This window comes from Chamaea fasciata, unplaced genomic scaffold (assembly GCF_029207755.1).
Source record: "Chamaea fasciata isolate MVZ Bird 193981 ecotype frontalis unplaced genomic scaffold, bChaFas1.0.hap1 SCAF_304, whole genome shotgun sequence".
Taxonomy (NCBI): Eukaryota; Metazoa; Chordata; class Aves; order Passeriformes; family Sylviidae; genus Chamaea; species Chamaea fasciata.
Window position 1 is genome coordinate 5,121 of NW_027094389.1, and position 11,566 is coordinate 16,686.

Consider the following 11,566-nt stretch of genomic DNA (forward strand, 5'->3'; position numbering starts at 1 on the left):
GCGCGGCAGTGCTGCCACCGTGTGGGCAGAGAGCGGTACTGCAGCTGCCCCCCCCGCCCGTCCCGCCTGATCTGTGTGGCAATGCTGCCACCCTGTGGGCAGAGAGCGGTAGTGCAGCTGTCCCCCGTGCCCGTCCCCGACGCGCGTGGCAGCCCCGCATTGTGAGCTCGGGGGCGGCGCTGCCGCCCGCCCGCCCGCAGCTCGGGGCCGAAAGGGAGGGAAAAAGGCAAGGAGCCCGGGCGCGTGGCAGCCGGCTGCCTGCGCGCGCCACCCGGACCCCGGAGCCGTCCGGGCGCGATTTTCCGCGGCGTTTGCGGGTGTGCGGACGCGGGATGGGGGCGCAGCGGCGCCGCGGGCGGGTTCGGGTTTTTTATTCACTCAGGTGACTGGGTGAGCAGCCGGCGCGGGGGGCCTGACCAGTGCCAACACGAAAGATGGCGGACTGACCGGAAGTGGCTTCACCCTCAACCAACATGGCGGCGAGGAAGGGCGGAAGTCGTGTCCTTCCCCTCCCAAGCTGGCGGCTCGGCGCGACGCGCTTGACCTTCCAAAGACGGCGGCAAAAAGAGCGGGAAAACGGCAAGGACGGGGTGGGAGGGGGCGCCTGCCCGGCTGCCTTCGCCCTGCCGTGACCACGGCGCCGCCCGGCCGCGATTTTCCGCGGCGTGTCCGGGTGCGCGGCCACGGGCTGTGGGCTCGGCGGCGGCGCCGCGGGCGGGCGGGCGGGAGCCGGGCCCGCGCCGGCAGGCAGCGGCGGCGGCGCCTCTCTCTGCCGAGGTCCCGCCGCGCCCGCCGTGCCGGCCGCCCGTCTCGCTCCGCACGTTCCCGCCGCTCTCCGCCGCGCCCACACGCCACCCCCGCGGCCCTCCGGCCCGGGGAAATGGAGGGAAATACAAAAGCCTTAGGGCAGAAGAAGTCGGCCGAGCCGGCCCGAGCCGTGCCCGTCCCGCAGCCGGCAGCAGGAGGCGGCTGCTCTCTGACTCAAAGCTCAGCGCGGCGGAGGTAAGCGCGGGGCTTTCGGCGGGGGCGGCGGGGAGGACGCCCCGGTTGTCCGGGCAGGGCTTCCCGGGGACGGTGTCAGCTCCCCGCAGCTCTGGCTGAGGGCTGCACCGAGTCCGGGCTGAGCCAGCTGGGAGCGGGCTCTGCTGGTCACGTCCCCGGGAGCCGCTGCCGCCGCCGGAGAGGACGCGCAGCAACCTTGTGCCGTCTGTGCGTGCAAGGTTTTCATGGGCTTTGTAGCGAATGTGGTGTTTGGGACCGGGAGCGCTGGGTGCCCTGGGTGGGGATGTCCTTGAAGTAGCCAAGCTGAGCACTGGCTGAGATTTCCAAGCCTGGAATTCTTGAAACAATGTTTAAATAGTTTACCTTCAAAGCAATGTTTAAATAGTTTACCGTCGAGTTGAGGCAGTAGATCAAGTCGATTTGTTAGAGTGGCAGAAATGGTTTTTTGCCTGGAAGTGTGTTGGTATAAGCAAGCCTCCGTCGTGTCAGAACGAATTGGTTTTCCTTCTTTTGGCTTTTTTCTTTCTAGGTTGTAGAGCACTGGGGAGACTGTTTGGGATAAAGAACTGAAAGGCACAAGGGAAGCTGCACGTTCCCCGGGGAATGCTTTAGGCACCTGCGGCTCCTGAAGCGCACCGAGAATCCCAGCTCCCACAGAAAACCTTCCGAAGCTGGAAGGGACAGACAAGACAATTCCAAGAATGGTGTGGGAAGCACTTTCTCCCAGGCGTGGACAGTGCTGAGATCGGAATGACTTCACAATATTCCTTGTGCCTCTCCTGTTGCCAGCCCAGGACTAAGTCGGTGTTCCCTGAGTGGCTGCAGTTCCCTGCCCGTGGAGGGAGGCAGCCTGTGCTGGAGAGCGGGAGAAAGGTCCCTGCTGCATGCTGTGTCCTCGGTGGGCAGAGAACTCTGACCTTAGCCAGGTGGGTTGGTGAGGATTGAATCAATCCTGCCTCCTTTTGAACGAGTTGTTTTAATGAGTCATCAGCAGGGGATGCTTTTAGCCGGCTTTCGTTCAGTTTCTTTTTCACAGGTTTCTGGTTGTTTTCATCATGAAATTATACCAAACCCTTAAGTTCGCTAAATGAACCCTGAAAAGGTTCAAGAAACCAATCCCAAGAGAATTGGGCCTTGGATAGCTGGGATCTCACGGCCCTTAGGGGCCACGTTGGGTTCACCCCCTGATTTTGGTGCGCAGAGAAACTCTCAAGTTAAGGCTTATCAAAAGAAATGGACCAGTTCTCATAAAAATCAGCTTTCCAAACCTTGAATTAAGATCAGAAATGATGGCAATGCCCTTGGCATAAAACCACCTGTGAAGCCAAGCAGGCTTAAAATGCCTGTAGGCAGGAAATCCAAGAGAAATGGCTGCTGGCTCCTGGCATCCTGGGCTTGCCAGGCAACCTTCAGGTCGGAGGAGCCCTCTGAGATGGCAGTGCCAACCATTCCCCCGGTGCCACCCTGTCCCATGTCCCCAGGTGCCACGTCCGCATAGCTTTTGATCCCTCCAGAGACGGGGCCTCCACCACTGCCCTGGGCAGCTGTGCCAGGGCTGGACAGCCCTCCCACCATCAGACTTCCCAATATTTGGCCTGATTTGCCCTGGGATCACAGGAGGCCGTTTCCTCGCCCTGGGTCTTACAGTAGCTGCCCTAAGCAGCCATGATTCCAACATGAGAGCGGCTGGCTTCCTTATGACCCCATCTGGAAGGGGCTTGCTTTTGAGAGATGAGCCAGGTAAGGCTCAGCTCGGTTGCCAGTTTGGCAGGTGAGAGCTTGTAGCTCATGGACGTGTCTGGGAGAGGTGTTGCCTCGCTCATCCACCTGCATGCACGTGGTGAGACAGCTAAAAGAAGATTTCCATCCTCTCTCCCTTGTTTCTCCTCTACTGCTTTGTGTTGCCACCTGTTACAATCCATGGACAGAGAAAGTGGGAAATGTGTTTTAGAAATTCTTGGGAATTTTGCTTGTAGGAACGGAAATCCTGAGAGAACTGATATTTGACCTGCCTGGCCTATGAAATGTCCCAGAAGCTGGTTCATGTATCCATGCTCCTGTTGTGTTCATCTGGGCTGTAGTTCAGGCTTTTCTCCCTGGGCTCTTGCAGTTGCTGTGTCTCTGGGATGCGGTGCAGAATGGAATCAGGCGGCCACACCTCAGGTTCACCTTCTCCCTGACCCTGCTCGTGTGGCACAGCAGATCCTGAAGCCAGGTACTGGAACTTCCTGCGTGTGTCACTGCTGGGGTGAAAAGCAGAGCCCTGGGGAATGGTGATCTCCCCACCTGCTTTGTGCTCAGACACTCTTGACTGAGCTTTTCATTCTGGGGAAGAGAAGGGGAGGGGTGGCCAGCAACACGCTGAGCCTCAGAGCAAAGGCCTTCTGCAGTTCCTGCGCTGTTCTCCCAGCTTGGAACACTGCACAGTACAGCTTCCATTCATTATTGTCCGTGCTTGTGGATTGGGAAGGTTGTCCTCCTCCACGATGCCCCACCTTTTTCTCTTCACAGAGGAGCACATGTACCTCAAGGGAGACAGATTCCTTCTGTCACATCAGTACTCGGACCTGAGGAAAGTACCAGTTTTTTCCAGCTTTTCTTCAGTATTGATTTGGAGGTAAGAGTCCCGCTTTCTCGATCCAGGAATTCTTGAGAAATGTATAGAAAAAAGCCATAAAAATACAATGAACTCTCATTCTCCCGTGGGTGGTTAATTAGAGGCATCTTTCTTTTGTTTCCTCTTGGGGTTAGAACTGCCATGTCTGTGGGGACTGCGTTGGTTTTTAGTGCTAAGGCGCAACGACTTGCGCTGCGTATTGCTCTGCGAGCACGACAAACAGAATGTTCTGCCCCAGCGAGCTGACATTCATCTCTGAGTTTCGATTAGTAATGTTAGAGTCGCACTGAAGTGTCTTGGGAACCGCATCCTCTACGATTCCATTTGCACTGCATGTTTGGGCTGCAGCCTGACTGTTCCTGATGGATGTTAGGGATGAAATTCGATAGGAATGGAAATGGAGAAGTCCAGAAGAAGCTGTGGTCAGGCCTGAGCTGGAACTCCCAGGGAACCAGAGTTTTGTGCTCTTAGGAGCAGGTATTCTTTGGCAACGTCTAAATGTCTGATGATGGTATTTCTGTGCCTTCCAGTACAAAGCAGAGCCTGCGAGTGGATCCTCAGATGTCCTGGGGAAGGGCTTCGTGGCAAACGTTGCTGTGGGCTTTATGACTGCCAGAGGATTTTCCAGGTCATTCTCTCCTTTTCAACAGTCTCTTGTGTGATGAGGGCTCGCTCCCAGGTAAGAATTTGGAAAGAAAGCACCAAAAAACCCCAAAGTACAGAAGTCTGCATGGCTTTGAGATCTCAAGGCCAAAGCAAAAAGGAGCAGCTGACTCTGCCTTTGCCTTCTTGAAAACCTGTTCCTTGTTGATTTTGTGTCCGTGTGGAGGGGGAGATAATTGCTTGTGTCCAAACCGGTCGCAGCCTTGTCCCCTGAAACTGGAACAGGTTGCTGCCATCACGGAGCCTCACGTGGGCACCGTGCCTTTGTGCCTGCTGTCAGGGCCTTTTCTCTTTCGGGGGTCTCCATCCACAGGCAGCACGTTTGTTACCTGAACTGCGCTTCAGCGGGAGGGAAGCTCACGTGCCGGGAGCTCTCGGCTTCGGCAGCGTCCGCCCTGAGCGGTTCGGGTATCGAAGCCTTGGACAAAAGAACAAAATCCTCTCGCTGCCTGAAGACTCCTCGTGAGAGTAGCTTTGAACGGAGAGCGTCTTTCCTTCCCTGGAGTCGCTGAGAGCAGCTGGTGTTCGTGTCACCTTGAAGCTGATCAGATGCTGGTCCGATTGCTAATTCTGAGTTCGATCGTTCGATCTTGACCGTAGAAGAACAGGTCCTATTTTCTGTTTCAGAGCGGTATTCTGGAGATATTCCAAAGCGCTGCCCGTGCCAGCAAAGCTGCCTGTGAGCTGATCCGGGATCACGGCCTCCTCCCGTGGGTCCCGCACAGCTGAGAGCAAAGGTGAGCAGAGAAGTACAGGAGAAACGGGAACAATTTTGCTGCCCACGGTAGAATAACTGTGTGAGTGAGTATGAAAACAAGGGTGACAGGCAGGGAGGCGGGGGCACCGAGGGCCGGACGGGCAGAACTCGCTGAACTCTGAGGTGTCCCTTGGGGTTTCGAAAACAGAATCGAGATGCTTTCAGGTTGTGATAGGAGGGGGATGATGCTGGGGGGGCTTCGTGGTTTGGAAAACACTTGCTGGAAAAACTGAGAAAGCCAACTGGCACCTGGAATCGGTGTCTCTACCTTTTGAGTTTCAAACAGCCTCAGATCCCGTCCTGTCACGGGACCTGCCGCACGGGAAGTGGCACAGCAATGGCTTTGAGCTGTCTAGAACATTCCTCCCCCCTTGCCTCTCCCTCAGGTACGTTTGCATCCGGCAGAAATCTCTTCTGCGCAGAGCGCCCTGACAGGCTCAGGCAGGTGCCCCAAAAGTGCCCTGGAATAGGGTCCCCTGTGTAGGTGATGGACCAGCTGCCGGCGAGGATCTGCCTTCCCAAAGTGGTTCTCTGTTTTGTTTTCTTGTTGGTTGGTTGGTTTCGTTGGGCTTGTTAATTTCGTTTTGTTTTGTTTTGTTTCTCAGGTTTCTGAAAAGCAAGGGGATCAGTCAGATGACTTCCTTACTCCATACTCTGTGGCTAAGAAAAGAGACAAAACAAGAATCAATCCCAGGAGAAGAGACAAAACAAGAATCAATCCCTCCTCCCTATTCAGCTTGTAAATGAGTTTCTGTATGTTTTGGCCCCCTTCATCAAACATATTGGGTAAGTCTTTGTTTTGTTTTTTGTTTTGGTCAGTTTGCATTTCATCCTCTGTCCAGTTTGACCTTTATTAAGGCCAGGAGGATTTCTTTGTCTCTGGTTGATGAATGGCTTTTTTCGCCTTCAGTTTGCGTGTCGAGTAGTGAATTTGGACGAGATTTCTCTGACAGGAGGATTTAGGTGTTTGAAGACATGGGGAAAGAAAGTAAAGTGTGATGCACAGCTGCTGTCAAGTCCTAGGTCCTTCATTTCTGGCCCTTGCCACAGTAAGGCTTAGAAACTGTACTCATTAATTAGCACGCAGGAAAACACGTGGCACTTGTGTTTCCTCTTGGCAGGACTAACGTAGATCTGGCCAGGCTGACCGAGTTCTTCGGCCCCCTCAGCTCTGTGCAGGAACACCGTGCTGTTGCTGCTGAGGCTTTTAGGGGGATGAGGTGAACGACAGCGTCCTCTCCAGCAGGGAGCTGCTGCTCCTGCTGCTCCTGCTGCTCCTGCTCCTGCTGCTCCTGCTGCTCCTGCTGATCCTGCTGCTCCTGCTGCTGCTCCTGCTGCTGCTCCTGCTGCTCCTGCTGCTGCTCCTGCTGCTCCTGCTGCTCCTGCTGCTCCTGCTGCTCCTGCTGATCCTGCTGATCCTGCTGCTGCTCCTGCTGCTGCTCCTGCTGCTCCTGCTGCTGCTCCTGCTGCTCCTGCTCCTGCTGCTGCTGCACAAGTGGAGCCTTGTCAGCGAAGACCTGCATCTGCAGGAGGCCCCGCAGGCCCTGGCTGGGAAGTGCCAAAACAAAGAAGTGATCAGTAAGTGCTGAACTGCTTCCAGGAGGGCGTATTTTGTTGCAGCCGTTACAGACCAACAGTACAAGTGAGGCCAACTGCTCTGGAAACAGTACTAATGCCTTCTGCCAGTCTGATGGAGCTTGAGGGAGGAGGAAAGGAAATGACAAGGCATTTTTCAGGTCTTCCTTGGGGTGAATTCTAAGCTTAGCACAATTGGGAAGCTTTGAGGAAACACAGTTTAAAAAGGGGAAGAGCTGTAAAATGAAACTTAGTTGCCAATCTCATGTCAGGTTCTGAAAAATGGTCTTCTTGAATCAAATCTCAGAAGAAATAAGCGGTGCCTGGAGGCTCTGTGCTCGAAGGTTTGAATGATTCTGAGTGTGGATGGGGATCTGAAAGTCACGTGTAAGTAAAACCAAAAAACACATCAAGCAAGCAAAACTGCAATAGTTGACTTTTCTTGTTGTCATCGTTTTGGAAGAAAGGAAAAATATGGGGCGAGAGGTGAGAGCAGGATCTGCAAAATCACGGAGTTCTCCGCGTCTCCCTGAGGCTGAAGCCGTGTTTGCTGTCAACGATGGCAGAGTGGAAGATGCTAAAGACTGAAAACTTGGGGTTTTCCCCCTGAATCCCAAGGCTCTGTCAGCAGCTGTGCCCTGTCTATCTCTTCAAGGAGTTTCCGGGTTTAGGAAGGCTTTTCCATTCTTCCGCATTTCTCTAGAACTCCACTCCAAAAGAACGGTGCTGTGTCCGTGTGGTGTTGGTGACTCTGTGTGAGTTGTTGTATTAAAGCCAATCGTTGGTAAGGGTTCTGAGCCTGCCTTGGAGAGCCCTTGGAGGTGGCAGCTCTTCTTTAATTTCCCTTGGTTCCTTTCATGCCTTTCAGTGATTCCTGCGAGGTGCACTGCAGTCTGCCTGAAGCCAGCACATCCTGTCCGTGTTTGAACTTGACTCCTGTTGTTTTTCCTCTTGCAGGGAGTTGGCAAAAAGAGGAGAGAGCCAGTAGGAAGTGAAGCCCCTGGAAGGCCTCATCCCAGTCCAAGGTTCCCACTTTTCTCTCTGACTCCTGGATAATTACCTGGCCAGAACTGGACACAGACTGTCCCTTTGATTTCCTGCCTTTTCCAAGAAATCCTTGCTGTCAGCCGGAGTGTGTTCCTGGTCTCCTCCTCCTCATCCTCCTCCTCCTCCTCCTCCTCCTCCTCCTCTTTTTGCCAAGGTGAATTTTGGTTATTGCAGGAATTGTGGCTCTTTTGTTCCACTGAAACTTGCCAACTCTGCTGAGGGTTTCCGGTGTCAAATCCAAGTGCGATTGGAGTTTCTTTGCATTGTTACTCCCACAAAATAGAGGGATTATTCGGTCCATTCCTATGGGATAGGAGTGGCTTGACCTTTTTAATTCTCCCTTCCCTTGAAAATCAGAGCAGAGGCAGCAGATTTGAAATCGTCGTTCCACGAACCCCACCGGTTTCCTGGCTGTCGGGAAAGTTTTCCACGTTAGAAATTGCTGAGCTTGTCTTCAGGCAAGCTGGGATGTAGGTGTTATTCCTTCCTTTTATTTGATGGTTTTCCTCTCTCTGATTTTAGGAAGGGAACGTTTCTAGCCAGTGCCAATTTTCCATCCGAACTGGAAGTTTTGGACGTGGTGGGGCACATTTCCAAGGAAAGGGACCCAATTCACGTTAGTAAATGAGGAATTGTTCAGCACCGTGTCCGCAGAGTTTTGGGAATTCCCAGGAAAACTTGCCAAGTGTTTGTTTAATTGCCTGGATTCATCTCTTTGTCAAGTTCAATTCGCTGGGTTTTCAGTTCCATGAATGCCATTAAAAGCTGAATGCCGGCCTGATTGCTGTTCCTTGGACACACGGGGCTGGTTCTTTCCTGCCTTGCCGAGGGCAGAGCTGCTTGTGTTGAATTTTGGGGTGGGCTTAGGGGAAGCGAACGGAAAAACCCCACCAAATAAAGCCCCCACGACCCCCCGGCCCCCCCAGCAGACATACAGCAGACAGGGAGAAAGAGAAAATACGCCAATGGGATTGGAATGGAGATGGGAATTGGACCCCTTAGGAAACCAGGCTCCTTGAATTCTAATGACCTGTGTTTGTGATGTGTTAGGGGAAGGAATTCGTCTGGTTTGAACCATCATTTCAAATGTGACCAAATAAACACGGATTGAAGAAAACGACAGGATTTGGGGGCATTTTTCTGGATTATAGGGGAATTTCTTTGGGGATTTTTGGGGGGAGTTTGTGGGAGTGTGGAGGTATATTTGTGGATTTTTGGAGGCTTTTTTGGGGAGATGTTGGGGGGGTTTTGCGGGATTTTTGGGAGGATTTTTGGGGAATTTTGCGAGATTTTTTGATGATTTTAGGGGCAATTTTTGGGATGATTTTTTGTGGATATTTGGGGAATTTTGCAGGAATTTTGGGAGGATTTTTTTGGGGATTTTTGGGGGGATTTTTATGGATTTTAGGGGGATTTGTCGGGGATTTTTGGGGGAGTTTTGGCAGGATTTTGGGGGGATTTTTCGGGGCATTTTTGGTGTAATTTTGGGAGGTTTTTGGGAGGATTTTTGGGGGAACCTGGCGGGATTTTTTGGAGGATTTTTGGGGGGGATTTTTGGAGGTGTTTTGGGGGGGAATTTTGGGGAATTTTAGGGGAGATTTTTAGGGGGATTTTTAGGAATTTTTTGGGGAGGATTTTTGGGGGATTTTGATTGGATTTTTGGGGCGAATTTGGGGATATTTTTGGGGATTCCCGGGGGGTGTTTTTCGAGGATCTTTCTGTGGATTTTTAGGGAGGATTTTGGGGGGATTCTTGGGGGATTTAGGGGGAATTTGGGGGGGGGATTTTTTTTTAATTTTTGGATGATATTTTGCAGCATGTTTGGAGAATTTTGGGGGGGATTTTTGGGGGATTTTGGGGGGGATTTTTGGGAGGATATTTTCGGGGATTTTTGGGGCGATTTTTGGGGATTTTTGAGAGGATTTTTCTGGATATTTGGGGAATTTTGCAGGAATATTTGGGAGGATTTTTGAGGAGATTTTTGTGGGGATTTCGTGGATTTTGTGGTGGATTTTTGGGAGGAAATTTTGGGGAATTTTGGGGGGGATTTTGGGGAAGTTTTTGGGGATTTTTAGGAGGATATTTGGGGGATTTTTTGGAGGATTTTTGGGGGGATTTTTTGGGAGGATTTATGGGGAGCCGTGCGGCAATGCTGCCACCCTGTGGGCAAAGAGCGGTAGTGCAGCTGTCCCCCCCCCGCCCGTCCCGCCTGATCTGTGCGGCAATGCTGCCACCCTGTGGGCAAAGAGCGGTAGTGCAGCTGTCCCCCGTGCCCGTCCCGCCTGATCTGTGCGGCAATGCTGCCACCGTGTGGGCAAAGAGCGGTAGTGCAGCTGTCCCCCCCGCCCGTCCCCGACGCGCGTGGCAGCCCCGCACTGTGAGCTCGGGGGCGGCGCTGCCGCCCGCCCGCCCGCAGCTCGGGGCCGAAAGGGAGGGAAAAAGGCAAGGAGCCCGGGCGCGTGGCAGCCGGCTGCCTGCGCGCGCCACCCGGACCCCGGAGCCGTCCGGGCGCGATTTTCCGCGGCGTTTGCGGTTGTGCGGACACGGGATGGGGGCGCAGCGGCGCCGCGGGCGGCAGTCCATTGAGTCAGGCGCTTGTGGGAGGAGCCGAGGGGGCATTTTAGTGGGTTCCACTACCAAGATGGCGGCAAGAAGCGAGGCGCCTGACCTTCTAAAAAAGGCGGCCAAAAGGGCGGGGAAAAATAAGGACCCTATAGGCGTTTAGTCAGATGCCTGCACAAAAACCCCGACTACGGCGCCGCCCGGGCGCAATTTTCCGCGGCGTTTCCAGATGTGCGGACACCGGCCGTGTGCTCAGTCGCGCCGCGTCCGCGTTCGGATTCGTGGATTTAGTCAGGCGTCTGTGTAAACACCTGCCGGGGGCCTATGCCGAGCCGCAAAGAACATGGCGGCCGGGACGGAAGTAGCCTCAGCCGCAACAAAGATGGCGGCAAGCAGAAGCGGAAGTCACGCGACGCCCCTCACAAAATGGCGCCGAGGCGGGAGGCGGCTGCCCTTCCAAAATGGGCGGCCAAAAGGGCGGGAAAAAATAAGGACCGTATAGGCGTTTAGCCAGACGCCTGCACGAAACCCCGACTACGGCGCCGCCGGGACGCAATTTTCCGCGGCGTTTCCAGGTGTGCCGACACGGGCCGTGTGCTGAGTCGCGCCGCGATTGCGTTCGAATTCGTGGATTTAGTCAGGCGTCTGTGTAAACACCTGCCGGGGGCCTATGCCGAGCCGCAAAGAACATGGCGGCCGGGACGGAAGTGGCCTCAGCCACAACAAAGATGGCGGCAATGAAAAGCGGAAGTCACGCGACGCCCCTCACAAAATGGCGCCCAGGCGCGAGGCGCCCGACCTTCGAAAAAGGGCGGCCAAAAGGGCGGGAAAAATTAAGGACCCTGTAGGCGTTTACCCCAGATGCCTGCACAAAAACCCCGACTACGGCGCCGCCCGGGCGCAATTTTCCGCGGCGTCTCCAGGTGTGGGGACACCGACCGTGTGCTCAGCCGCGCCGCGTTTGCTTTTAAATTCGTGGATTTAGTCAGGCGTCTGTGTAAACACCTGCCGGGGCCTATGTCGAGCCGCAAAAAAGATGCCGGCGGGACCGGAAGTGGCCTCAGACGCAACCAAGATGGCGGCAAGGAAGGGCGGAAGGCTCGTGGGGCTCGTCGCGGCCGAAAATCGCCGAGTGCAGCTCACACCCTGCAATGGCAAAAGCTGTTTTATTAAAACTCAGCCGAGAATTTTCCTCTTATTTCCAGGTCACAGGATATACTGAGGCTGAGAGGGATCCTAAAATCTGACTCTCAAGCGGACGGACCGTTTGAGAATCGAACTCAGCACCTTGGCATTACCCGGACTCTGCTCCAAGCAGCTGAACCAATCTCTGCATTATGGGG

At 54.2% G+C, this 11,566-nt stretch overlaps 3 long non-coding RNA genes across 3 annotated transcripts; all 3 read left to right on the forward strand.

Moving 5' to 3' along the window:
- The first annotated feature begins 737 nt into the window (after positions 1-737).
- On the forward strand, positions 738-3,549 carry LOC136305189 (uncharacterized). Its single transcript, XR_010725132.1, has 4 exons — positions 738-1,002; positions 1,532-1,928; positions 3,113-3,217; positions 3,514-3,549. It is a non-coding gene; the product is annotated as an uncharacterized lncRNA (long non-coding RNA).
- Positions 3,550-3,555: 6 nt separating this feature from the next.
- On the forward strand, positions 3,556-6,279 carry LOC136305191 (uncharacterized). The gene is made up of 5 exons (XR_010725134.1): positions 3,556-3,619; positions 4,150-4,805; positions 4,910-5,019; positions 5,645-5,825; positions 6,161-6,279. It is a non-coding gene; the product is annotated as an uncharacterized lncRNA (long non-coding RNA).
- Positions 6,280-6,625: 346 nt separating this feature from the next.
- Positions 6,626-8,437, forward strand: LOC136305190 (uncharacterized). Its single transcript, XR_010725133.1, has 2 exons — positions 6,626-7,639; positions 8,184-8,437. It is a non-coding gene; the product is annotated as an uncharacterized lncRNA (long non-coding RNA).
- Positions 8,438-11,566: the final 3,129 nt, after the last annotated feature.